The sequence below is a fragment of the Stenella coeruleoalba genome (genome assembly GCF_951394435.1).
Source record: "Stenella coeruleoalba genome assembly, chromosome: 3".
NCBI classification, from domain to species: Eukaryota; Metazoa; Chordata; class Mammalia; order Artiodactyla; family Delphinidae; genus Stenella; species Stenella coeruleoalba.
In genome coordinates this window covers 121,602,367-121,629,520 of record NC_137148.1, presented here as the reverse complement: position 1 = coordinate 121,629,520, position 27,154 = coordinate 121,602,367, and the positions used below count along the sequence as shown (strand labels likewise).

The window sequence follows — 27,154 nt, the reverse complement described above, 5'->3', positions numbered from 1 at the left end:
ATTAGTTTTCTGTATCTTAGAGAATGTGTATTACATTTTTTTCATAAACCTTACCAAACTGTCCTCCAAAAATGTGTCATGTTACTCTACAAAGGGCTTGAGAGTGAATGTTTTTCACATCCTCGCTTGCTCTTTCATTAAAGGCAAGAACTGCAGTGTCACTTGTGAATTTGCCTCAAAATCCTCAAATTCTTCAGCTTTTTATAATAATATGCACATAGTTTTGCAAAGCCAGATTCTCTGATTTGTGGAAGATGAACTGTTAATGGGTATGTTCCGAGACATGTCTCGGATATGGAAGCGTTAAAGATTTTGACTCTCAGAAATACTTCTAAAGCCAGCTCTGAAGCTGCTTGGAGGATTCTGAGTGGCATAGAAGTTGAGTTCACTGTAATTGTCAGCATTTCTTAGGGCAAAATGTATCTACAGAGTTATTAACTTCATTCAGCTGTCATCACTGGGGGATTTTTAGTCTTCCCTCAGGGGTACATCTAACTAATAAGGTTATCCCTGTCATATGTATATCTGCCATTTGATCCACAGGTATAACAATAACAACAACAACAATAAAGTTCTTTATTCCTCCTTCTTCAACTCTGATATCGCAGCTCTGCAAAATGATTGTTTTTGGTTAGTTATTGAGTGCATATGTTACTTCCGTACTAAGGACTTTCAAATACATTATCTTATTTAACCTTTAAACCCCTATATGAGCTGGGTATTAATATTCCCATTAAAGGCAGAAACCAAGTGTCAGAGAGTTTAAATAACAGCCCTGCAGCTAGACTGTGGCAGAGCAAGTATTTGAAACCGTATCCATTTGATTCCAAATCCCATATTGTTAACCACTGTGACTCACTGCTCATTAACCAATGTGACCTTAAATAATGCCTTTTGATGATCTGTTTAGGGACATCCGGTACCATTTGGTAAGATGCTTCCCTCAGCTTATTTTGATTCTCACTGATTAACCCTCTTCTGATCTTATTTTATGGCTAACACAAGGACAGGCCAAAGTCATTAACAAGCCATTTTGGTCCCTAATCTCATAAAGAAATGGTACACTACTATGGTTAAAGGTTTAGAGGCCGTCTCCCCAGGTTCAAATTCTGGTGCTGCCACTTACTAATTGTTGACCTTGGGCAAGTTACTGAATCTCAGGTTTCTCATTTGTAAGACTGGTACAATAAGTTTGCTGACCTCATTGGATTATTTTGAAATTAAACTGAAATTATGTATTAAAGCATTTAGAAGGCTGTTTGGCACATACTAAGTATAAATTACGAGTTTTGTTGTATGGCTATCATTACCAAGTTGACTCCCCTATGGCTCTTCCTGTCTACTGCCTTTCATCTTATTTCACCAGCAGCATCTCCTCTTGGGTTTCTATCCAGCTCCTTGACAACCCAGTTCATCCACTTTGTGGTCACTCAGTCATCTGTATCTTTATCCAGAATATAGCTCTCGGATGGCGATCTTCCTATATTCCTGCTTTGGCTCCTGACCCTGATTTCTTGTCCTACTATTTCAACGCAAATTAATGACTTTGGTCTAGTATCTAACCAAGCTCTGGATAGCTCAAGCTCTCTGTTTTCTCAGTCTGTCCTGAATCAGTACCTTTCATAAATACACCTGACTTTTCCAACTTCTTTTTTCCCCATCTGGTCCTCAGCTTGGGCAAACCTATGCTTTGTCGATGAAAAATCGGGTTCTCATGTACTGTTTCTGATTTTTGCTTACATATTCCACTTATTCAACCTTTATTCAGTGAATACCTCTGAGAACTTATGATATATCAAGCACAGAGTCAGGTGCTAGGGAGACAATGTGAACGAAACAGAGAAACATTGAGCTTACAGCCTTTAGATAATTAATCAGATTATCAAATAGTCATAAAGATTTAATATTGCAATTGTGATAAATATTATAAAGGTGAGTGATACGGTATTATGAGATTCTATACTGTGTGTATTTGACCTTGTCAGGGAGGTCAGGAAAGGCTTCCCTGGGGGAATGATGCTGAGATGAGGTCTAGAGGATGGGTGGGAATTAACTAGGCAAATGGGGAGAACAGAATGGTGAGGGCTGAGAGAAGAACATTTACAGAGGTGAAAGGGAGCATGGGACGTGTTAATTACTGAAAGAAGGCCAGTGAGGCTGGAACAGAGAGAGCAGAAGAGGACAAGGTACAAGATGAGGTGAGGTTGGGTGAGATCACTCTGGGCCTTGTGGGCTGTGCTAAGGATTTTGGTCTTTCTACCAAGTGCAACAGGAGGCCATTGGATGGTGATAACAGGGGTAGTAGGGACGTGATCAGATTTTCATTTTGTATAGGTCTATCTTGAGAACACAAAGAGTGGACCATAGGTAGGGCAGCTAGAAGATACCTGAGGCAGGCAATGTTGGCAGCTTTGACTAGGATAGCAGTTGTAGAGGGAAGAAATGAATGGTGTGGAGAGAAACTGGAGATGAAATTAGCAATTCCTTTTTTTTTTTGGCCTCACCGCGTGGCACGTGAGATCTTACTTCCCTGACCAGGTATTGAACCTGTGCCCTCTGCACTGGAAGTGCAGAGTCTTAACCACTGGACACCAGGGAAGTCCCAAAATTAGCAGTTCTTGGTGATACTGGTTATGATAGGTGAGGGAGAAGGATGACCTCAAGGTTTCTGGCTTGCCAAACTGGCCAGAGGGTGATGCTCTTTACTGGGATGGGAGAAGAATGCTATTGAATACACTGGATTTACTCAATGATATGTTGTTTGCTCCAGATAAGGTTCTTATAATCTCTGGGAGTAGAAACCCACTCAAACTAGCTAGAGTAAAATGTTTTACGTAAGGATATAGGGAATCACATGGAAGCAATGGTAGAAGGGCCTTGGGGAAACTGGAAAGTTATCAGGAACTAAGAATTCATTCTCTGGCTCTCAAGGCCCATTTGTCTTTGCTTCTGTCTGTGAGTCTCCTTTATTCTTCTATTTTTCTTGACTGGATACTTCTGCTGGCTCTCGTTGCATATGACTCACCATGGCCACCACCCTGAAATCTAGTCCTAATTGATCAGCAGTAGCATTCTTCACTAACTGCCTATACTTTCTGTATCCTACTTCAAATTTTTGATAGAGACAGTATAGAGAGAGAACTGTTGGTCAGCTGTCCAGGGTGAGACCCTGATCCAATTAGCAGGGCTGTGTCATAGTTAGTGATGCCCCAAATTTGGGCTTGTTAACAGGGAAGACAATGGTATACAAGTCTGGTAAACCTCCTTCAAGGCAAGAAAAAATGTTATGCTTTTTGGTGATTTTTGGAGAGAATAGCAAATAATTTGCATCTAGTAGTTGCTCAGTAAATATTGTCTTTATTGAGTCATTGGTGATCTTTCACTATTTTTGAAAAGCTGGGACATGTAAGAATCTCCTGTGGCATTTTAAAAAAATATATATAGTGTTTATTATTCTAAATAATAAAAAAGCAATAGTGATGATAACAGTAACACTTATTATAAGAAAAATAGCAATACTTATTGTAAGTAATAATATAGTCGTTTTAAACAGTACTAATAGTGATAATATTAATACTTAGAGTAATATAGTAATACTACTTACTATAATAGTAATGCTTATATTACTAATAGTAATGCTTATTACTATAATAGCAATATTTATAAGTAATAGCGGTAATTCTTATAGGTAGTAACAAAAAATAGTGATAATAATGGTAACACGTTACTATGAAAACAATAATAAACAACAGTAGTATTACTTATCACTATAATGATATAATGGTAGTCTCCCAATTAATGAGATCTTATCACAAGTAAGACATGATGTCAATCACTTTACATAGATGCTTTCCCCCTATTCCAAACCTCATTTTGCTCATCTCTTAAATGGGGCTATTAAAAAATCCCAATTTTGGGGTTGGAGGGATAAAAGAGAAGGTTGGGATTAACATATATACACTAATATAAATAAAATAATCAACAAGGACCTACTGTACAGCACAGGGAACTCTATTCAATACTCTGTAATAACCTATAAAGGAAAGGAATCTGAAAAAGAATAAATATATGTATAACTGAATCTCCTTGCTGTATACCTGAAACTAACACAATACTGTAAATCAACCACACTCCAATATAAAATAAATTTTAAAAGTAATAAATTTATTTATTTTTGGCTGTGTTGGGTCTTCCTTGCTGTGTGAGAGCTTTCTCTAGTTGTGTCGAGTGGGGGCTACTCTTCGTTGAGGTCCACAGGCTTCTCATTGCGGCGGCTTCTCTTGTCGTGGAGCATGGGCTCTAGGCGTGCAGACTTCAGTAGTTGTGGCACTCAGGCTCAGTAGTTGTGGCTTGTGGGCTCTAGAGCTCAGGCTCAGTAGTTGTGGCGTGCGCGCTCAGTAGTTGTGGTGCACGGGCTTAGTTGCTCCGTGGCATGTGGGATCTTCCCAGACCAGAGTTCGAACTTGTGTCCCCTGCATTGGCAGGAGGATTCTTTTTTTCTTTTAATTTATTTTTGGCTGCTTTGGGTCTTCATTGCTGTGCGTGGGCTTTTCTCTAACTGTGTCGAGCGGGGGCTACTCTTCGTCGAGGTGTGCAGGCTTCTCAATGTGGTGGCTTCTCTTGTTGCAGAACATGGGTTCTAGGTGTGCAGGCTTCAGTAGTTGTGGCTCACGGGCTCTAGAGCACAGGCTCAGTAGTTGTGGCACATGGGCTTAGTTGCTACGCAGCATGTGGGATCTTCCCAGACCAGGGCTCGCACCCATGTCCCCTGCATTGGCAAGCAGATTCCTAACCACAGTGCCAGCAGGGAAGTCCCAGGAAGCTCTTTTTCATATGGAGAAATCTCCAGGATTCACTCCCTTGGTTCCCAGGATGAACAGTTCTTGGAAAGGTGCTCTTAGAATGTGACTCCAGATTCCCATAATGTTGTTACCTAAGGCAATCCTGCTTTTTTTTGTTTTTGTCTCCACTTGGCTTCCAGATCATGGCTATCAGTTGGATTAAAGAGTCAGTGCTTGAGCTGGGTAGATGTCACAGCTCCGAGTCCATCCATGGAACCAGGATGCCCTCCTCAAGCATAGACAAGAGGAAATGCACAGGTGAGTGGGATGGAAAAACAGGTATATCCATGCTTCTGAGGCAGGATCAATACGAACTCTGTGTGGACCTTCTATCCTCAGGCAAAGGGTCCTGTGGCATTTTTAAAATTTCAGATTTCAAGGTCCATCTTTAGAGGAAAAGATCAATAGGTCTGAAGAGGGCCCCAGGAATATGCATTTCTGAAAAAGACACCCAACATAAATTTGATGCAAGTGGTCCATGGACCACACACACTTTGTTGGACTCTGCCGTAATGTGTTCGTGAAACATGTCTGGAAATCTCTATTGTGAACTCTGGACACTGAGTTCCTCTTGGATCTTGGACCTCTGTTTCTCCATTTATATAATGGGCCAAATATTTCTTTCTTTCTTATATTCAAAGTGAATTTGAAGGTTAATAAGATAACTTTGGAAATAAGCTTTGACCTCTCTTTTGAAGAGTCATAAATATGAAAGATGGTGTTAATATGTATCTGGAAAGCTTCTATATTGCTTGAATTACATCACATTCTTCCTAACTGTTCACTGTTTCCTTATGATGACCCAAGAATGAATAAGACCTCATCAGTGTTTTATTGTCTGCTTTTGGGAACTGGAAATGTAACACTTAAATCACTGCTACTTGTCCTGACTGAAGTTCTTACAGGGGGAATAGAGGAAAGTTCTTGGAAAGTCAGACAAAATGCTGTCTGTAACTGCCTGGTTTTTCAAAGACAAGGCTTTCTGATTATAAAAAGATCCATTTTGAGGAGTGCCAGCTAACAAGACAGCTCTGTTATACTCATTGTTTTGTTACAACAGAGTCTAACTCTAAGGTCAGAGAATTTCAAAGTGAGGGAAGCCTGGGAGAATTGCCAACCAGCTCCTGGAAAGAGTGGGCCCTTTACACCTGCTTCCAGATCCTCAGCCTTCTCCTTGGCCTCAGCCACTGCAGTCTGGCTTCTGCTTCTGCCACCTCCCTGAGACTTCTCTCACTGGGGTTAAAAATGATTGCTGTTTGCCAAGTGCAGTGGTGTCCTTTGAATCATTATGTATCTTAAGTGCTAGCTCTCTGTGCCCTTTATTTCTATAGGCTACTCCCTGAAGTCCTTTCCTCCCCTGCTTTTGAGAACTCCAGTCTCTTTCACCTCAACTTCTACTACACTGATGTTTACTTCTAAGACTCCTTTGCTGCTTCTTCCTGCTATTTGATTTGGTGATTTTCATGGTTTTAACCTTCTTGTTGGTCAGGCCCATCATCTCCCTTTCTTTAGCTGTAATAAATTTGCAGTTGATTCTCATGTATCCACCTCCTGCCTGAAGCTCTCTCTCTCTCTTTTTAAATTGTTTTTATTTTTTAATTTTTATTTTATATTGGAGTATAGTTGATTAAAAATGTTGTGTGTTTTGGGTGAATTACAGCAAAGTGATTCAGTTATACATATACATGTATCTATTCTTTTTCAAGTTCTTTTCCCATTTAGGTTATTACAGAATATTGAGCAGAATTCCCTGTGCTATACAGTAGGTCCCTGTTGGTTATCTATTTTATTTTATTTTTTAACATCTTTATTGGAGTATAATTACTTTACAATGGTGTGTTAGTTTCTGCTTTATAACAAAGTGAATCAGCTATACATATACATATATCCCCATATCTCCTCCCTCTTGCATCTCCCTCACACTTTCCCTATCCCACCCCTCTAGATGGTCACAAAGCACTGAGCTGATCTCCCTGTGCTATGCAGCTGCTTCCCACTAGCTATCTACTTTATGTTTGGTACCTAAGGCAACCTACAGATTCAATGCAGTCCCTATCAAACTACCATTGGCATTTTTCACAGAACTAGAACAAAAAATTTCACAATTTGTATGGAAACACAAAAGACCCCGAATAGCCAAAGCAATCTTGAGAAAGAAAAATGGAGCTGGAGGAATCAGGCTCCCTGACTTCAGACTATACTACAAAGCTACAATAATCAAGACAGTATGGTACTGGCACAAAAACAGAAAGATAGATCAATGGAACAGGATAGAAAGCCCAGAGATAAACCCACGCACATATGATCACCTTATATTTGATAAAGGATGCAAGAATATATAATGGAGAAAAGACAGCCTCTTCAATAAGTGGTGGTGGGAAAACTGGACACTACACATAAAGGAATGAAAGTAGAACACTCCCTAACACCATACACACAAAAAAACTCAAAATGGATTAAAGGCCTAAATGTAAGGCCAGACACTATAAAACTCTTAGAGGAAAACATAGGCAGAACTCTCTGTGACATAAATCACAGCAAGATCCTTTTTGGCCCACCTCCTAGAGAAATGGAAATAAAAACAAAAGTAAACAAATGAGACCTAATGAAAGTTAAAAGATTTTGCACAGCAAAGGAAACCATAAACAAGACCAAAAGACAACCCTTAGAATGGGAGAAAATATTTGCAAATGAAGCAACTGACAAAGGATTAATCTCCAAAATTTACAAGCAGCTCATGCAGCTCAATATAAAAAAACCAAACAACCCAATCCAAAAATGGGCAGAAGACCTAAATAGACATTTCTCCAAAGAAGATATACAGATTGCCAACAAACACATGAAAGGATGCTCAACATCACTAATCATTAGAGAAATGCAAATCAAAACTACAATGAGGTATCACCTCACATCAGTCAGAATGGCCATCATCAAAAAATCTAGAAACAATAAATGCTGGAGAGGGTGTGGAGAAAAGGGAACCCTCTTGTACTGTTGGTGGGAATGTAAATTGATACAGCCACTATGGAGAACAGTATGGAGGTTCCTTAAAAAACTATAAACAGAACTACCATAGGACCCAGTAATCCCACTACAGGGCATATACTCTGAGAAAACCGTAACTGAAAGAGTCATGTACCACAATGTTCATTGCAGCTCTATTTACAATGGCCAGGACATGGAAGCAACCTAAGTGTCCATCAACAGATGAATTGATAAAGAAGATGTGGCACATATATGCAATGGAATATTACTCAGCCATAAGAAGAAATGAAATTGAGTTATTTGTAGTGAGGTGGATGGACCTAGAGTCTGTCATACAGAGTGAAGTAAGTCAGAAGGAGAAAAACAAATACCATAGGCTAACACATATATATGGAATCTAAAAAAAAAATGGTTCTGAAGAACCTAGGGGCAGGACAGGAATAAAGATGCAGATATAGAGAATGGACTTAGGACCCAGGGAGGGGGAAGGGTAAGCTGTGACAATGTGAGAGAGTGGCATGGACATATATACAGTACCGAAGTTTATTTTAAATATAACAATGTATATACGTCAATCCCAAACTCCCAGTCTATCCCACTCCCAACCCTCCCCGCCTGGTAACCATAAGTTTGTTCTCTAACTCTGTGGGTCTGTTTCTGTTTTGTAAATAAGTTCACTTGTATCTTTTTTTTTTTTTTTAAGATTCCCCATATAAGTGATTTGAACTCATATTTCCAATAGCTTCTGGGATTTTCCATTTGTGCAGCATGTAGACAGCTCACACTTAGCATGTCCCAAATTTGAGCTTATTGTATTCTCTGCCAAATGCATTACTCCTTTTCTTATCTTTATTTATTAAATGTACCAGCATCCACCAGAAACTTTGTAATCTTCCTTGATACCTTATTTGTGCATTTCTGTCACTTTTTCTCCATCCCTCCAGCTACTGTCCTGGTTCAGGCCCTCATGCCCTTATCATTTCTTGTAAGAAAGATTGTAACATCTCACTTTAACTTCAGTCTCTTCTCACTCCAGTTCAAGAGTCACATTATTCTCCTAAAATACAAACCTTGTCACGTCTACTTAAAACCTTTGATGTTTGGGGTATATTAGCCACACTCCATAAAACCCAAATATCTAGCAGAGCTCATAAGTATTTTCACAACCTGGTACCAGTCTGCCTAATCAATTATCTTTCTCCTAATAAGAACATACTTTTGAGTAATAGATGTTTTACATGTAATGGGACTTTTAATACTAACAACAAATATGACCAAAATACCATTATTAGTCTTGTTTTACATATTAGGAAAGTGATACTAAGAAAAGTTAAGGAAATTGCCCAAGATCACATAACTAGCAAAGGATGGGGAACCAGGATAGAACCAAATTCTCCTTATAATCACGCTGCTACTCCGTCTTTACTGAAGCTGCTTTGAACCTTAACATGCGAAAATGCCTTTGTTCATGCTGTCTCCTCAGCCTGCATTGTTCAACTTCCTTGTCCAAGGTCCCTGGTGTACTTCAAGGCCTTGCTTAAAAGGCTTTGAAGCTTATCAGACTTCTTGCATCATAGTAGAATTAATAACTCCTACTTTTGAGCTTCCCCAGTATCTTGTGTATTCTTCAATTATAATATAATATCACTTTGATATATCAAGATGAGCTTCTTGGTATGTCTCTGCTAAATTTGAGTGAACCCTTTGGTGATGTTATGTCTTAGTAATTTTTAGTCCCCAAAGTCTAGTACACAGTAAATCCTCAGGAGATATCTTCAGAATGTAGAGGGAGGAGTATTTCCAGAATCCATTAAATTGTTATTGGATCATCTAAACATTTCTCCTAATTAAAACAGTTTTAGGTATTAACATATAAATATGAAGGCTTCTCAGTAGCAGCTCAGAGTTTATTCATGATGTGCTATAAGCAGGCATTTTCAAGAACATTAATTGAGACTTACCTAGGAAGCAGTTACTTCTGCTTGAAGCACCCAGCATCCTTAATACAGTCAACCAGCCATATGATACACTCAACCATATGATGAGATACCTCTCAGTTGTAAACCACAGAAAACCTGACTCAAACAATAAAGGCCATTTATTGCCTTGTATTAAGGAAAAGAATAGTGGCAGGGTGAGACTTGATCTGGTGAGAATAAAATTCAGTTTCTTTTCTCTCTTGCTTCTGTTTTCAGCAAACTTCTCCTTTTTTGGCCCTAAGGCTACATGCTTGCTCATTCATACTAGGGGAGGGGAATGTGTCTCATGTGTCTCTTGCCCCAGTAGTCAGTAGGATTCAGTCTGTTTGGATCAATTAGGTCACACTTATCTCTAATAGTCAACTGTACTCGAGGGATGTGATTACACAGATCAGATAGTTCTCTGACATACCCCATCCTTAAGTCTGTAGTGGCACCAGCTTTTCTCAAGCAAATGAGCTGCAGTAGGAAAGGGTGGACACTTTAACAAAAGCCTGAGTGCTGATACAAAGTGAAGGGCAAATAGATGCTGGACTGTCAAAACCAATAAAATGCCCTCCAAGTGACCATGATGATAGTGGATCAGAAAGACAGGGGAAACATGTGATCTGAAGGTGATTGCCCTGCCTTCCACAAAAGACTCACAGCTTGGTCCTGTTTCTGTGGAGGAGGAAGGCACACCACAATGTATCACTTTCCTACATTATCTGATACTTGGAAAGGGACATGTGCTGGATATTGTCTGCTCTCTGCCAAGGAATGCTGACCTGCATGGTTTGCATCAGTGAGATCTCCAGGTTCGGGATGGGTTTGGCCAATGGGGAGACCAGAAAGCAGGAGGAGGGTACAATTGGGATATTTATTCCTTTGGCTCCCTGCCTGCTGGGCTGTGGGTTGGCTGTGTCACCGATCATGCCAAGCAGCCCTCTCTGCACCCCTGCTTTCTCAGGATTCTAAACCATTCTTTGCCTTTCTCGGTCTTCATGCTGTTGCTGTTCCTGGGGTTCTGCATTGTTGATTTCTCTAAACTCTGCCTACACCTTTGTAAAGATTGTTTTTATTAAACTTGTCTCAAATTACCCAGTTGGAGTATGCCATCTGTTTTCTGCCAAGACCCTTACTGATACGGTGGGTAATCATCTCCCTTCTAGCATATTTTCAATTACTGCCAGTAATAATTTTCCAAAATAGAATGATCATGCTATCAGCCAAAGGTAAATTTTCCTTAATTGGAAGAAAGCAAGCTTCCCTAGTCAATTTTGATCATTTGTGATTCAGTCACAAAATTAAAGGATTTGCAACCTGAGGGCAAAAGCATTGGCCAGAATGGCATAGAGTTTTTAAACGGTTGTTAAGGAGGTACCTCCTTTTAGTTGTCATGAGCATTTGCAAATTGGACAAGATTTCTCTTGCCTCATTTAACTACAAATAATAAAAATGTAAATTTTAGTTTAGTATTTTTGTGTTTTACATGATTTTAGCAGGAACATTTATTATCAAAATATTAGTACAGTTTTTAACTACTAAAGGAAGAATATTTGTATAGTTGGATAGTTATGACAGTTGTATTTACCACTCAAATTAATGATGCAAACTTTCGAACAACTTAATATAAATGGCAACCCCAAGAGCAGATTACCTAAAATCATGTTAATATTCTTTTTAGAAAAACAGTAAACATGTAACTTCTTTTATGCTGGGATTCAAGTCTCAGATAATGGGTCTAGAACTGAAGACCCCAGTGGGTTAGAATCATTAGTGTGGGTCATTTTATTCACTGCTGACTGGATTCAATTTTGTCCCCTGGTTTGCTAGTTTCTTATTTGGATATATTTCTGATGTCATTAAAACTTGTAAGAGTGGTTGTGTCAATAGCTTAAAGTCCTTTCTTTAATGTAGGGAAGTTTAAATTTTTGAATACTTAAAACTAACTTGTGAAATAGATTCTTGGGTCTCATTTTTTGAGATTCTGATTTCATAGGTCCTGGTAAGTCCCAGGCTTGATTTTTTTCTAGTTTTCTCCCTTTCTCATTATCTTCTTACTACAAAGACACTCCTGTTATTCCTCAATCATCAAAGTAGTTTCTACCTCAAGGTCTTATACTGAAAACCATGAGGTTACACTGTCTGTAATTCCAGTTCACATTACAGGTTTCATTTGAATCCCTTCCCGTTTTTCCATATTTGTACTTTCCTTCTTCAACAGTGAGAAATTTGGCTTCCATTATCCTTAATATATTTGGTTATTTGTTTAATCCCCTGAAATGGTAGGCTAATTCCTTAACCCCATGGTCTGCTCTCTCATCTGGAATCCCTCCTTGTACAATCCCAACTCTGCTGGATTACCTTCCCAGTGCCCTCTGGTGATGGTGTTGTTTGACTGAATTGGAAGGAAGGAAAAAAGGAAAGAAGGAAGGAAATGACTGCAGCTTTTAAAATGAAATTATAAAAATTACCTATTTTTAGAATAGGTTTTAGGATTAGCAATGAAGAGCTTTATACTTTGACTGTAAACTAATATTCAATGGTTATTTGTACCCTAAAACCTAATATAGTCTTCACTGAATGAATATATAGACTGAAATGAATAATAAAATATCCCCCAAATTTAGTAGAGCCAAAAACACCAGCCTGGTGTCTAGTCCTAAAGATACTGGCAGTTCACTAAGAATTTGAGGAACTATTTTACTTTATTCATTCACTCATTCAAGAAATACAATGTAAACACCTTTTGTGTTCCAGAAACTATCCTAAGATCTAAGGATATAAGAATTGACGTGGCTGACTTTGTCCCTGACATCATAATGCTTGTGATCTGGCTCAGAAGACAAACACCTAACAAGCAGTAACAATAAAGGAGGCCACATGCTTTGTTACAGATGTAGAGAGTTTTGAGAGCGCATTATGGGAGTGCTGAGCTGCATCTGAAGGAGTGGTCGAGAAGATTTCCTGGAAAATTTGACAGTTCAGCTATAACCTCATGATGCGTAGGCGTTAGCAAGTTGAAGAGGAGGGAGAAAGGGTATTTTGGGCAGAAGGAGCACAGTGTGGGAAGGTGAGAGAGAGCATGTTGTCTTTCCGAAATTGAATGAAATTTGATGTGGTGGGTGCAAAAATAGTGGCAGGCATGGAAGAGATGTGGTTGGAGAGGTTATTGGGGTCTTGTGAGTCTGTTATGAGCCTTGGGCATTTTTTAGAGTGTGATGAGAAATTACTGCAGAATGTAACACAGGAGTGGTGTATTTAGGTCTTTAGAAGCATTGCTCTGGTCTCTCAACTGACGAGGGGGTACAGGTTAGAGCAGGAGGGAAAGTGTGGAGGCAAAGCAAGAGCTCAGATGCAACCAGTCATGCAGGGGAGAGATGGTGAAGGCGTGGCCCGGGCAGAGATTGTGGGGCTGGATGGAAGTGGGTATCAGTGAGAGCTATTTAGAGATGAACTCAACAGAAATGATGCTCAGATCTCTGGTGTCGGCAATGCTCTTCCCTGAACTAGGGGACGTGGCTAGACGAGTCGGTTGGAGTTGGAAGGAGGAGGAGGTGGAGATGAGAAGCTCGCTTTCGCAGTTGTAAAATGAGAAGGTTAGACTCCCAACAATAAAATTCTGTGATCATCTTGTTTGTCGTCGTGTGGCCAGAGACAGAGCAATTTGAGAGCTGTGGAGGGATTCTCTAAATATCTCCTCTTTCTCCTGTTGTCCAGGCATCTAACCAATCTAGCTTTTAGTTACCAATTAAGCTCAGGGAACAGAAAATGTTTGTATTGCTTAATATTTAAATCGAAACAAAAGAAAAGGAGTGGGGAGCTGGCATAAGCTGGTAAATATGATAGCTTTCATAAGCATGAAGTAACACAGAATTTATCATTGCACATTTTATAACTTGGATGATTTTAGATCTTCTGTGGCCAGGCTGACTTTATTGTCCTATAATTCTCAGTTCTGTGCTTTGCGTTTTTTCTTAGCTTGAGCAACCCTCCCGGTTGCTTATGACTTTACAGTTGTTATGGGGAGTCATTATACACAGATGGCTTTTCGAAGGGGAGTCAATTTGGTATGCATTTTCCTTGATTACGATGTCTTCTCTCTGCACTGATTGTTAAAGATTCTTGCATGTCAAATGGTGAAAATGTTTCCAGGGTCTTGAAAAAGGAAGGAACATTGTGTTTGGTGGACAATCTGTGTATTATTATACTCTGATGAAAGGCTGCCTGGTTCCTTTAATTTATTCAGATACATTTTTATAAACACTGATAAAACTAGACCAACATGAGGCACCAAAGGGAAAAGACTGAGCAGAACTTGCCGTAGAGAGTAGATATTGATTTGAACATATAATTACATCCACCTTGTTATATGGTTTCATTTTCGTCTCCTGCAACCTTGCAAATAAGTACAAAAATCTTACCAGACATACCTCATGACCATTTTTTAAAGTTCATTCAACTCTTTTTCCAGGAGAACACGGATTGAAAAAGAAATAAATACTTTTTTATTTGAAGCCAGTTTTATTTCTTTTCTTATATTGCTTCTAAATCAACTTTTTATTGCACCTTTGATATGAGTTTATTATAGAGATATCAGAAAATAGAAGCCAATGTTTTTCACCTAAATTTGTCTTTGTCTGAGGAAAGGCCTGATCCATATGAATGACCTTTGAGTCCAGAGCTGCAGGAGATAAAATAGACACCATTGACTGGCCTGGGTGTTTTACATTCAGAGGTTTTTTGATGTATAACAGAAAAGCCATGTCCGTATCCCTGTGTGGATTTTTCATGAGGCTTAAGAAAACAAAGTTAGGTGATAATGGGTGTCTTCTCCAGTTTTTTTATCAGTTGTAATAAGTGGACTTTGCTGCCAGATTTTGAGAACATGGAGCAAAGCAGAATGTATTCTTGTTTGAAGAAATCTCCTTCCCGAGGTCTAAGAAGCATACTGCCAATGATTGAGCATTTACTGTGTGTCAGACGTTATGCTAAGTATTTCACACGTACTGTCTTTAATTCTCATGGAAAGCCCACAAGGTAGGTATTACTCCCTCTTTAACAAGATGGAAATTCTAGTACAGAAAAATGAACTTGTTCCAGATCACAAAGCTTGTCCTCTTGACCGTAAAACTAAGTCGTTTCTCATTTTCCCTCTCCCTTGCTCTACTCTCCTCTCCAGCATGAGCATGGGTCCATCTCATCTAAATTAGAATAGGCATTTCTTGCAAATCAAAACTACAATGAGATATCATCTCACACCAGTGAGACTGGCCATCATCAAAAAATCTACAAACAATAAATGCTGGAGAGGGTGTGGAGAAAAGGGAACACTCTTGCACTGTTGGTGGGAATGTAAATTGATACAGCCACTGTGGAGAACAGTATGGAGGTTCCTTAAAAAAACTAAAAATAGAACTACCATATGACCCAGCAGTCCCACTACTGGGCATATACCCTGAGAAAACCATAATTCAAAATGAGTCATGTACCAAAATGTTCATTGCAGCTCTATTTACAATAGCCAGGACATGGAAGCAACCTAAGTGTCCATCGACAGATGAATGGATAAAGAAGATATGACACATATATACAATGGAATGTTACTCAACCATAAAAAGAAACGAAATTGAGTTATTTGTAGTGAAGTGGATGGACCTAGAGTCTGTCATACAGAGTGAAGTAAGTCAGAAAGAGAAAAACAAATACTGTATGCTAACACATATATATGGAATCTAAGAAAGAAAATAAAAGTGTCATGAAGAACCTAGGGGCAAGATGGGAATAAAGACACAGACCTAGTAGAGAATGGACTTGAAGATATGGGGAGGGGGAACGGTAAGCTTTGACAAAGTGAGAGAGTGGCATGGACATATATACACTACCAAACATAAAATAGATAGCTAGTGGGAAGCAGCCGCATAGCACAGGGAGATCAGCTCGGTGCTTTGTGACCGACCACCTAGAGGGGTGGGATAGGGAGGGTGGGAGGGAGGGAGATGCAAGAGGGAAGAGATATGGGAACATATGTATATGTATAACTGATTCACTTTGTTATAAAGCAGAAACTAACACACCATTGTAAAGAAATTATACTCCAATAAAGATGTTAAAAAAAAAAGAATAGGCATTTCTTCAGGTTTCAGTGAAAAATAGCTGAGATGAAAAGGCATCTACTTCCTGAACACCTAGACATCAACACTGAGAGATGCAGCGGTTGAGGGAATCATGGTGGCAGGGAAGGGATGAAATGCTCCATCTCTGCTGTACCTGAGGCCGAGCCATATGAGGGATCCAATCTGGAGGAGACTGCTAATATTGGCTCTCTGGCCAAACACTCCACGGTTGTGCTCTGATAACAAATCCTCCTGTTGCCACTTGCTCTGCAGTGTGATTCTACTTCAAGGGCACAATTTCTACAAAGCTGTTCTCCATGTCCCTCCTCACAAATCTATGTCTTGGAAGGGGACACATATACCCTTTCATTTACACTTTGCTGTACACATTGTCCTTCCTCCAAATCTTGTTTAAATCTTGGAGATCATATTTATTCACCTATCTTTTAATTTTGAGTTTTTGCTGACGAGCGACTCTTTTTTTCCCCATTTATTAAAGATACTGTGTGTTAAAATAATTGTTTTCCGTATATCTTCTGTTTCCTAGTTAGTTTCTTATAGAAATCAATTTTTTTCTTTTGCTCTTATATTATTTCCTTGATGGCTTGATAACTTACGACAATTACATATTGCCTTGGAAAATTGAAAGTATAATGATAATATCATGCACTTATACCACATACTTTTATATTTTGTGAAACTTTTTTTGTGTGTGTATGTTTTTTAACATCTTTATTGGAGTATAAGTGCTTTACAATGGTGTGTTAGTTTCTGCTTTATAACAAAGTGAATCAGCTATACATATACATATATCCCCATATCCCCTCCCTCTTGAGCCTCTCTCCCACCCTCCCTATCCCACCCTCCTAGGTCATCACAAACCATCGAGCTGATCTCCACGTGCTATGCTGCTGCTACCCACTAGCTGTCTATTTTACATTTGGTAGTGTCTATATGTCAATACTACTCTAACTTCGTCCCAGCTTCCCTTCTCCCCCGCCCCATATCCTCAAGTCCATCCTCTATGTCTGCGTCTTTATTCCTGCCCTGCTACTAGGTTCACCAGTACCATTTTTTTCTAGACTCCATATATACGTGTTAGCATACACTGTTCATTTTTTTCTTTCTGACTTACTTCACTCTGTATGACAGACTGTAGGTCCATCCACCTCACTACAAACAACTCAGTTTCTTTTTATGGCTGAGTAATATTCCATTGTATATATGTGTCATATCTTCTTTCTCCATTCATCTATCGATAGACATTTAGGTTGCTTCCATGTCCTGGCTATTGTAAATAGAGCTGCAATGAACATTGTGGTACATGACTCATTTTGAATTATGGTTTTCTCAGGGTATATGCCCAGTAGTGGGATTGCTGAGTCATATGGTAGTTCTATTTTTAGTTTTTTAAGGAACTTCCATACTGTTCTCCATAGTGGTTGTATCAATTTACATTCCACCAGCAGTGCAGGAGGGTTCTCTTTTCAGCACACCCTCTCTAGCATTTACTGTTTCTAGATATTTTGATGATAGCCATTCTGACCGGTATGAGGTGATACCTCATCGTAGTTTTGATTTGCATTTCTCTAATAATTAGTGATGTTGAGCATCTTTTCATGTGTCTCTTGGCCATCTGTATGTCTTCTTTGGTGAAATGTCTATTTAGGTCTTCTGCTCATTTTTTAATTGGGTTGTTTTTAATTGGGTTGTTTATTGGGCTGTTTGTATATTTTGGAGATTAATCCTTTGTCCATTGTTTCATTTGCAAATATTTTCTCCCATTCTGAGGGTTGTTTTTTTGTCTTGCTTATGGTTTCCTTTGCTGTGCAAAAGCTTTTAATTTCATTAGGTCCCATTTGTTTATTTTTATTTCCATTTATCTAGGAGGTGGGTCAGGAAGGATCTTGCTGTTATTTATGTCATAGAGTGTTCTGCCTATGTTTTCCTCTAAGAGTTTTATAGTGTCTGGTCTTACATTTAAGTCTTTAATCCATTTGGAGTTTATTTTTATGTATGGTGTTAGGTAGTGTTTTAATTGCATTCTTTTATATGTAGCTGTCCAGTTTTTGCATCAGCACTTATTGAAGAGGCTGTCTTTTCTCCATTGTATGTTCTTGCTTCCTATGTTGTAAATTAGGTGACCATATATGTGTGGTTTTATCTCTGGGCTTTCTATCCTGTTCCATTGATCTATATTTCTGTTTTTGTGCCAGTACCATACTGTCTTGATTACTGTAGCTCTGTAGTATAGTCTGAAGTCAGGGAGCCTGATTCCTCCAGCTCCGTTTTTCTTTCCCAAGATTGCTTTGGCTATTTGGGATCTTTTGTGTTTCCATACAAATTGTAAATTTTTTAATTCTAACTCAGTGAAGAATGCCATTGCTAGTTTGATAGGGATTGCATTGAGTCTGTAGATTGCTTTGGGTAATACATTTTCACAATATTGATTCTTCCAAAAAAAGAACATGGTATATTTCTCCATCTGTTTATGTCATCTTTGATTTCTTTCAGCAGTGTTTTATAGTTTTCTGAGTACAAGTCTTTTGCCTCCTTAGGTAGGTTTATTCCTAGGTATTTCATTCTTTTTTTTTGCAATGGTAAATGGGATTATTTCCTTAATTTCTCTTTCTGAATTTTTGTTGTTAGTGTATAGGAATGCCAGAGATTTCTGTGCATTAATTCTGTATCCCTCAACCTTACCAAATTCATTGATTACTTCTACTAGTTTTCTGGTGGCATCTTTAGGATTTTCTATGTATAGTATCATGTCATCTGCAAACAATGACCATTTTACTTCTTCTTTTCCAATTTGGATTCCTTTTATTTCTTTTTCTTCTCTGATTGGCGTGGCTAGGACTTCCAAATCTATGTTGAATAAGAGTGGCAAGAGTGGACATCCTTGTCTTGTTCCTGATCTTAGTGGAAATGCTTTCAGTTTTCCATCATTGAGTATGATGTTTGCTGTGGGTTTGTCATATATGGCATTTATTATGTTGAGGTAGGTTCCCCCATGACCATTTTCTTGAGAGTTTTTATCATAAATGGTGGTAAATTTTGTCAAAACCTTTTGTTGCATCTATTGAGATTATCATATGGTTTTTATTCCTTAATTTATTAATATGGTGTGTCACATTGATTGATTTGCATATATTGAAGAATCCTTGCATTCCTGGGATAAATCCCATTTGATCATGGTGTATGATCCTTTTAATATGTTGGATTCTGTTTGCCAGTATTTTGTTCAGGATGATATTGGTCTATAATTTTCTTTTTTTGTGATATCTTTTTCTGGTTTTTGTATCAGGGTGATGGTGGCATTGTCGACCAAATTTGGGAGTGTTCTGCCCTCTGCAGTTTTTTGGAAGAGTTGAGAAGGATTGTTAGCTCTTCTCTAAATGTTTGATAGAATTCACCTGTGAAGCCATATGGTCCTGGACTTTAGTTTGTTGGCAAATTTTTAATTATGGTTTCAATTTCATTACTTGTAATAGGTCTGTTTATATTTTCTTATTCTTCCTGCTTCAGTCTTGGAAAATTGTACCTTTCTAAGAATTTGTCCATTTCTTTATGTTTGTCCATTTTATTGGCATATAGTTGTTTGTAGTAGTCTCTTATAATCCTTTGTATTTCTGTAGTGTCAGTTTTGATTTATCCTTTTTCATTTCTAATTTTATCAAGTTGTGTTCTCTTCCTTTTTTTCCTGATGAGTCTGGCTAAAGGTTTATCAATTTTGTTTATTTTCTCAAAGAACCAACTTTTAGTTTTATTGATCTTTGCTATTGTTTCCTTTGTTTCTATTTCAATTATTTCTGCTCTGATCTTTATGATTTCTTTCCTTCTACTGACTTTGGGCTTTCTTTGTTCTTCTTTCTCTAGTTCCTTTAGGTGTAAAGTTAAATTGCTTATTTGAGATTTTTCTTGTTTCTTGAGGTGAGATTGAATTGCTGTAAACTTCCCTCTTAGAACTGCTTTTGCTGTGTCCCATAGGTTTTGGGTTGTCTTGTTTTTATTGTCATTTGTTTCTGTGTATTTTTAAATTTCTTCTCTGATTTCTTCAGTGATCTCTTGGTTATTTAGTAGCACAGTGTTTAACCGCCATGTATTTGTGTTTTTTACAGTTTTTTTTGCTGTAATTCATTTCCAACCTCATAGTGTTGTGGTCAGAAAAGATGCTTGTACGATCTCAATTTTCTTAAATTTTCCAAGGCTTGGTTTATGACACAAGATGTGATCTATCCTGGAGAATGTTCAATGTGCACTTGAGTAGAAAGTGTATTCTGCCACTTTTGTGTACTATGTTCTATAAATATCAAATAAATCTATCTGGTTTATTGTGTCATTTAAAGTTTGTGTTTCCTTATTTATTTTCTATTTGGATGATCTGTCCATTGGTGGAAGTGGGGTGTTAAAGTCCCCTAATATTATTGTGTTACTGTCAATTTCACCTTTCATGGTTGTTAGCATTTGCCTTATGTATTGAGCTGCTCCTATGTTGGGTGCATAAACATTTATAATTGTTATATATTCTTCTTGGATTGATCCCTTGATCATTATGTAGTATTCTTCTTTATCTCTTGTAACAGTCTTGCTACTCCAGCTTTCTTTTGATTTCCATTTGCATGCTATATCTTTTTTCATCCCTTTACTTTCAGTCTGTATTTGTCCCTAGGTCTGATGTGGGTCTCTTGTAGACAGCATATATATGGGTCTTGTTTTTTATCCATTCAGCCATTCTGTGTCTTTTCATTGGGGCATTTAATCCATTTACGTTAAAGGTTATTATCGATATCTATGTTCCTATTACCATTTTCTTAATTGTTTTGGGTTTGTTTTTGTGGGTCTTTTTCTTCTCTTGTGTTTCCTGCCTAGAGAAGTTCCTTTAGTATTTGTTGTAAAGCTGGTTTGGTGGTGCTGAATTCTCTTAGCTTTTGTTTGTCTGAAAAGATTTTGACTTCTCCATCGAATCTGAATGAGATCCTTGCTGGGTAGAGTAATCTTGGTTGTACGTTTTTCTCTTTCTTCACTTTAAGTATATCCTGCCACTCCCTTCTGGCCTGCAGAGTTTCTGCTGAAAAATCAGCTGATATCCTTATGGGGATTCCTTTGTATGTTATTTTTTGCTTTACCCTTGCTGCTTTTAATATATTTCTTTTGAATTTAATTTTTGTTAGTTTGATTAATATGTGTCTTGGTGTTTTTCTCCTTGGTTTTATCCGGTATGGGACTCTCTTTCCTGGACTTGGGTGAGTATTTTCTCTCCCATGTTAGGGAAGTTTTCCACTATAATCTCTTCAAATATTTTCTTAGTCCCTTTCTTTTTCTCTTTTTCTTCTGGGTCCCCTATAATTTGAATGTTGTCCCAGAGGTCTCTGAGATTGCCTTCAATTCTTTTCATTCTTTTTTCTTTATTCTGCTTCTCAGCAGTTATTTCCACCATTCTGTCTTGCAGCTCACTTATTCGTTCTTCTGCCTCAATTATTCTGTTACTGATTCCTTCTAGTATTTTTCATTTCAGTTATTATGTTGTTCATCTCTGTTTGTTCTTTAGTTCTTCTAGATCTTTGTTAGACATTTCTTGTATTTTCTGAATCCCTGCCTCCATTCTGTTTCCAGGATTCTGGATCATCTTTGCTATCATTACTCTGAATTTTTTTTTAGGTTGATTGCCTATTTCCATTTCATTTTTTTGGTCTTGTAGGTTTTTACCTTGCTCCTTCATCTGTGACATATTTTTTACTATCTCATTGTTTTTTCTTTATTTTTTTGATGGGTGGGATTGTGTTCCTGTCTTACTGGTTGTTTGGCCTGAGGCTTCTGGCACTGGAGTTTGTAAGCTGTTGGGTAGAGCTGGGTCTTGGTGCTGAAATGAGGACCTCCAGGAGACTTCACTCTGATGTAATTCCCTGGAGTCTGAGGTTACTCATGCTGGCTGTGTGACCTTGGCCAAGGCCCTTTCCCTTTCTGAGCCTGTTTTCACATCTGTAGAGTAGGACTAGATCAGTGTTTGTTGGACTCTCCCACCAACATAGAGCAGAGAATCATGTTCAAGTCCTCAAAGAACTTAGAGCACAGCTGGAAGTAGTCCATTAATGACTAAAATTTCTTTGAAGTCTTGCCTTGAAAAATAAGGTTTTTATTTAATGCCTTCTATTCCATCATATATGCATGCTTTTTTTCAGTGTAAAAACGTTTAAAATTAAACACCACTGAGTAAAACTGAAACCCCCATGGCCTCCCTTCCTGTTGCCCCACATCTCAGGGTTTCTATACCTGAGTTTGAGAATAGACTAGATGATCCCAAGGATTCCTTCCAGTTCTCTGATTTTATGATCTAAGAAAACTCTTTAAGTAAATTTGTCATTTAATGACCTCTGTCTCCAAAATGGATGTTCTCTGATGTCTAGGGAGTAGAAAAGTGTTCTGAAGGAAAAAAAATACTCACCTAAAAGGTGACTGTCATTATGATGTAAACGACCCAGTGCTAAATTTATTGACCTGATTCACAAAGGATTTTGTGATTCTCTAAACTCTCTTTGAGCTCAGTATGAATTCATTGGCCTCAGATTGAACTTGTACTTGCAAATAGTTATCAGCGTGTGGGTTTGAAAAAAAAAATAGAACTCGACATGAACGTCCATACTGGAATTTAATGCAACTAAAGTTTGTTGAGGGCACTTTGTCACCCTCATTAAATGTGTTGATCTTTCTGTGTCTTAAATCACCTTTCTTTGAACTCATTGGTCACTAATGATTCCTCCAAATTGGACATGTCTTGACCTCTTTGCTCTTAGAGAGAAAGATGATTTGACAAAAATATTAAGCAGTTTGAATCCTGTTATTTTCATAAGAAGACCTCACTAAGTTTCCAGTATACAACCAGTGAACTTAAGATGAACTCTGTTTAATTTTGTGGGGATCAGAAGAGGTGAAAATCACCACATAGGGGCATTTCATTTTCAAGAAGCTACCTGGTCCCTCAGAAACATCTCCAGAGGATGACAGTAAATAGCAATTGTCCTAAAAGCCAGGTTTCAATGAGACTCCAGTCTCTAGAATTGACTCTATTGAACTAAATTCACAAGCAACTGATGTATAAGATTATAGAATTCAATTTATTAGTTTATTTTAAGAAATGTAATTTATAAGGGGGCTAAGTATGTATATCTTTTAATCAGTACATTTGTACCTCACCATATAAATGTGTACAAGAAACAAAATTATTATCTGCAGTATGCTTGGTGAGTATGGGATTAGAGCAAGAAATTAATTTGCATGATCTTGATAGCTTATAGGACACTAGAATAGGACAGTGTGATGCATCCACCTATAGGCTGATAGTGAGCTAGCTTCATGGACTTAGTGGATCCTTATCATAGTAGTAATGGGCATGAACTTGGCACACAGGCTGCCTGAGATTAGTCTCACTCTGAAACTTACTAGCATGATTTTGATACCTTTCTTACACTCTGGCCCTCACCTTTCTCTTCTATAAATTCTACTCTATTTCATTCTATTCTTTTTGTAGATTTTAACTTGTGGTAGAAAATCCAACCTTCCTTATATCCTGGTTTTTGGAGTGCGTCTCAGTGTCACCCACCCGTAGCCACTCAAACTTCACATTGAAATTTCACTGCCCTTCCAATTCTAAGAAAGAAAAGTTGACTGAAAGAAAACTCTTATCTCATAAAAGAACCCAATGACCAACTTTATGAACTGTTTGACTCCTGGGAGAAAAGTGAAGCCTTAGTGCCCCATTTCTTTCTAGATGGCCTCCAAATGTGACAATTACTAATAGTCAAGGTTTCATAGAGGAGGGCTGTTGGAAGAGAAAAAACCCCACCAATTTCAACTCAGTAACTGTTCTCAGGACCTCATTAATCTCTCTGTGTTTTCCGTGGATGATACATGACGCTGTTGGCACACGAAATTGGAATTTTACTGGCTACTGTTCTTTTGGAGAGAAAGAAAGTTTGAGAAGGAGATAAAATTTTCAGTTCCCTCAGGTTAACTCAGAAAGTCACTTGCATTTGAATAAAGCAATGAAAATCATTGACAAGCAAATAAATAAACCTCCCTAAACATTCAGGAATCAAAGGCCTGCCTGCCAAGAATTATACCAAAAGGATAAAGAGCCACAATTGAAAGTCCATGAAAAATATTATAATTGATTAACTTCTCTTAGGCCCAGACAATTTAGGAAAAGAGAAACAGATCATTAAAATAAAAGCCCTAATTTTCTTCATACATTCAACAGATGTATGTGGAGTACGTTGACCATTGAACAACTTGAGTTTGAACTGCAGGTCCACTTAGATCTGGATTTTTTTTCTCTGAATACAAACTACAGTACTACACGATTGGTTGACTCCATAGATGAGGAACATGGAGGGCCGACTGTTAAGTTACACTGGGGTTTCCGACTGCTCCAGGATTGGTGCCCCTACCATCTCTGTGTTATTCAAGGGTCAACCATTAAGTGCCTGTCCTGTGGTAGTTAGTGGAGAGACAGTGGTGAGCAAAAAGTGACTTGTCTCATGGAGAGCACAGCCTAGGGGAAATCAGACAGTATTCACATGGTCACGTGAGCAAATGTGAAATTTCAAATGGGATACATGTTATGAGGGGGGCAGCCCTGATACTAGGTGTTCAGGAGGAATATTTGACCTGGAGAGGAAGGTCATGGAACACTCTCCCCAAGGAAGTGACACGTGAGCCAAGTTTTAAAACATGAATAGAAGGGAACTGAGTAACGAGCAGGAAGAAGAAGTTAACAGCTTGTGCAGAGTCCACTTGGCAAGAAAGATGAAGTGAGTTTAAGTGTGTAAGAGCAGGTGAGTAGGATGGGAGGTCACAAACCGTAGTACTTAGTTTGATAGGATTTGCACCACCGATGCAGGTATCACATAAAGGTGCATAAACAAAGGCATACCATGTGCAAATGCAGAAAGAAAGAAGAAGACAGAAAGAGAGAAAAAAGAGAACTTGCAATGTGTATTTACCATTTCTATAATATGAGTATTTACTGGAAGAGGGAGGAAAAGTGGTTTACAAACTGTTGCAAGACACCAGTGTCAGAAAAGCAGAGCTGTCCAGCACGCTGCTTTCATTCTTCATATGATCCTTAGGCAAAGCTATCCACATCTTTATTCATGCCTTGGTTTCCAAAGACTTGGTGGTTGGGGAATCATTGCTTCTTACAGCTGTGGAATTGAGAGCACCATGAGGGCAGGAGTCAGGTCAGCTGCATTCACTGCTAGAGCCCCTGTGTCTGTTGAGTGCCTGGCGCAGATTAGAGGATCACTAATAGTTTTTGAAAAAAAGATCTGAAAAACTTAAAGGAAGCCCCATTTTCCCATTTGGATGGGAAAACACATCCCACCACATTTGCACTCTTAAACTGGAAATAGGAAGGGATGGGATTCTCCCAGGTACAATTCTAACTGCCACTGTGGAGCACTTAATGCGAGCCCATGGAGGGAACGTCTGCTGGGAGCATAGTGCAGTCAGGGGTGCTGTGTTGGGAAAGGATGGGAGAGAGCACAGTGCCCACAGACCAAAAGGTGGGCTCAGCCTGGTCAGGGCAGGATTGGAGGGGACAGCTTAGGGCTGCCAAGGCAAGGACAACTACTATTGGGGGTAATCACCATTACCCATTTGGTATGTATCCTTCCAGATCATTAAAAAAAAAAGTACAAATGTTTCACATTTATATATTGGTTTCTAAAACACAACAAAAACATATTACTTTTTGCTTGTCATGAATTTCCTCTTATGCAGAAATACAGATCTATCTCATTTTTTCCCACTTATGTATTTTTACATAGAATTTGACAATTTTGTTTACTTATAAATATTGTGATAATGTTTTTAGGTTTCTTTTTTTGGTTAGAGAATTATAAACAAGAAAGTAGAAATGGCCCATATGTCAAAACTCAAATTATTCTTTTTGGTGTAAAAAGCCATTTATACACGTGGTAAAAAAACCCAAAACAATAAAGACAGTAATTAGTAAAAGCCAAATGTCTGCCATCCCCATGTTCTCTTTACAAAGCAAATTACCTGTATAATTTCCCATGCATATTTATGGGGAAAAAAACTCATAACGCATATATGATACAGAGCAAAAGGAGGAGCATATCCTATCCAGTAGTCTACACCCTGATTATTTCCCTTAATAAAATGTCCTGGAATCAATGTGCAGCCTGTGAGTAGCAGTGGGTATAGTGGTTTAGTTCTATGTAGTCTGAGTTTAAATCCCAGCTCTACTATTTAATGGCTCTGTGATGTTAGGTAATTTGTTTAACCAGTGAGTTCCTCAGTTCCCCTATCTCTAAAATGAGCATGTAAAGTACCTCCCTTAGAATGTTCTGTGAGGATTAAGTGAGTTAATCCACAAAATACATTCACAGCAGAACTTTCTACACACTAAGCTATGTGCAGTAGCTGCTACCATTGTACCAAAATGTACTGTTATATCATTTCATTATACTAGTTAGTACTATTTTTATTATTATGCCAACGTGTAGAGATCTATATCACCCGTTTTTATTTTGCTTAAAAATTTGTGTTATGAAAAGTTTTAAACAGAAATGAAGAAAATAGGATGAAAAATCCTCATGTATCTGTCACCCAGCTTCAAAAATTATCAACACTTTTGCAAATTTGTTTCATCTATCTCCTCCACTTTTTTAATGGAATAGTTTAAAGCTTATCCCACATATTCTTTCATTTTTTTATTCTTTCATTTTACTTGTAAATGCTTTACAATTTAAAACTGAGATAAGTTTTAAAAACATAACTTCTATGTCATTATCACACCTGATTCCTTAATATTTTCTGAAATCTAATCCATATTCAGATTTTTCTGATTGGTTCAAAAATGGTTTTTTTACAGTAGGTTTGTTCAAATTAGGTTTCAAACACAATCCATACATTGCATTTGGCTGGTATGCTTTTTATTCTCTTTTTGTCCTCAAACGGTCTCCTTTCTCTCCTACCCTCCTTTTATTTTTGCCATTGACTTCTTGGAGAAACAGGGTCTTATTTAATGCTCCATGTTTTGCACTTGGCTGATTGTTTCCTCATGGTGACATTTACCTTGTTTTCATATTTCTCATATTTCCTGTAACTAGTTAATGAGATTTAGAGTCTTAGTTACTTGTACTTTCTAGGTGTCATATTCTGTTGACCCGTCATAAGACTCATCTTTCTAAACATCCCAGGGTGTTCCTTTGGGTGGATGTGACGT

The 27,154-nt window shown here is 38.1% G+C and overlaps 1 protein-coding gene across 13 annotated transcripts in view; it reads left to right on the top strand.

The window, feature by feature from the left end:
- The window catches only part of PRELID2 (PRELI domain containing 2), a 764,348-nt gene that overhangs the window by 261,142 nt on the left and 476,052 nt on the right, over positions 1-27,154 (top strand). Inside the window, exon 8 of one of the 13 annotated variants that reach the window (XM_079916207.1) lies at positions 4,982-5,013. The exons of the other annotated variants lie outside the window; for them this stretch is intronic. The gene's annotated coding sequence lies outside the window, so the exon portion shown is untranslated. Of the gene's footprint in view, positions 1-4,981; positions 5,014-27,154 lie in introns of those variants that run through there. 13 annotated transcript variants of the gene reach the window in all.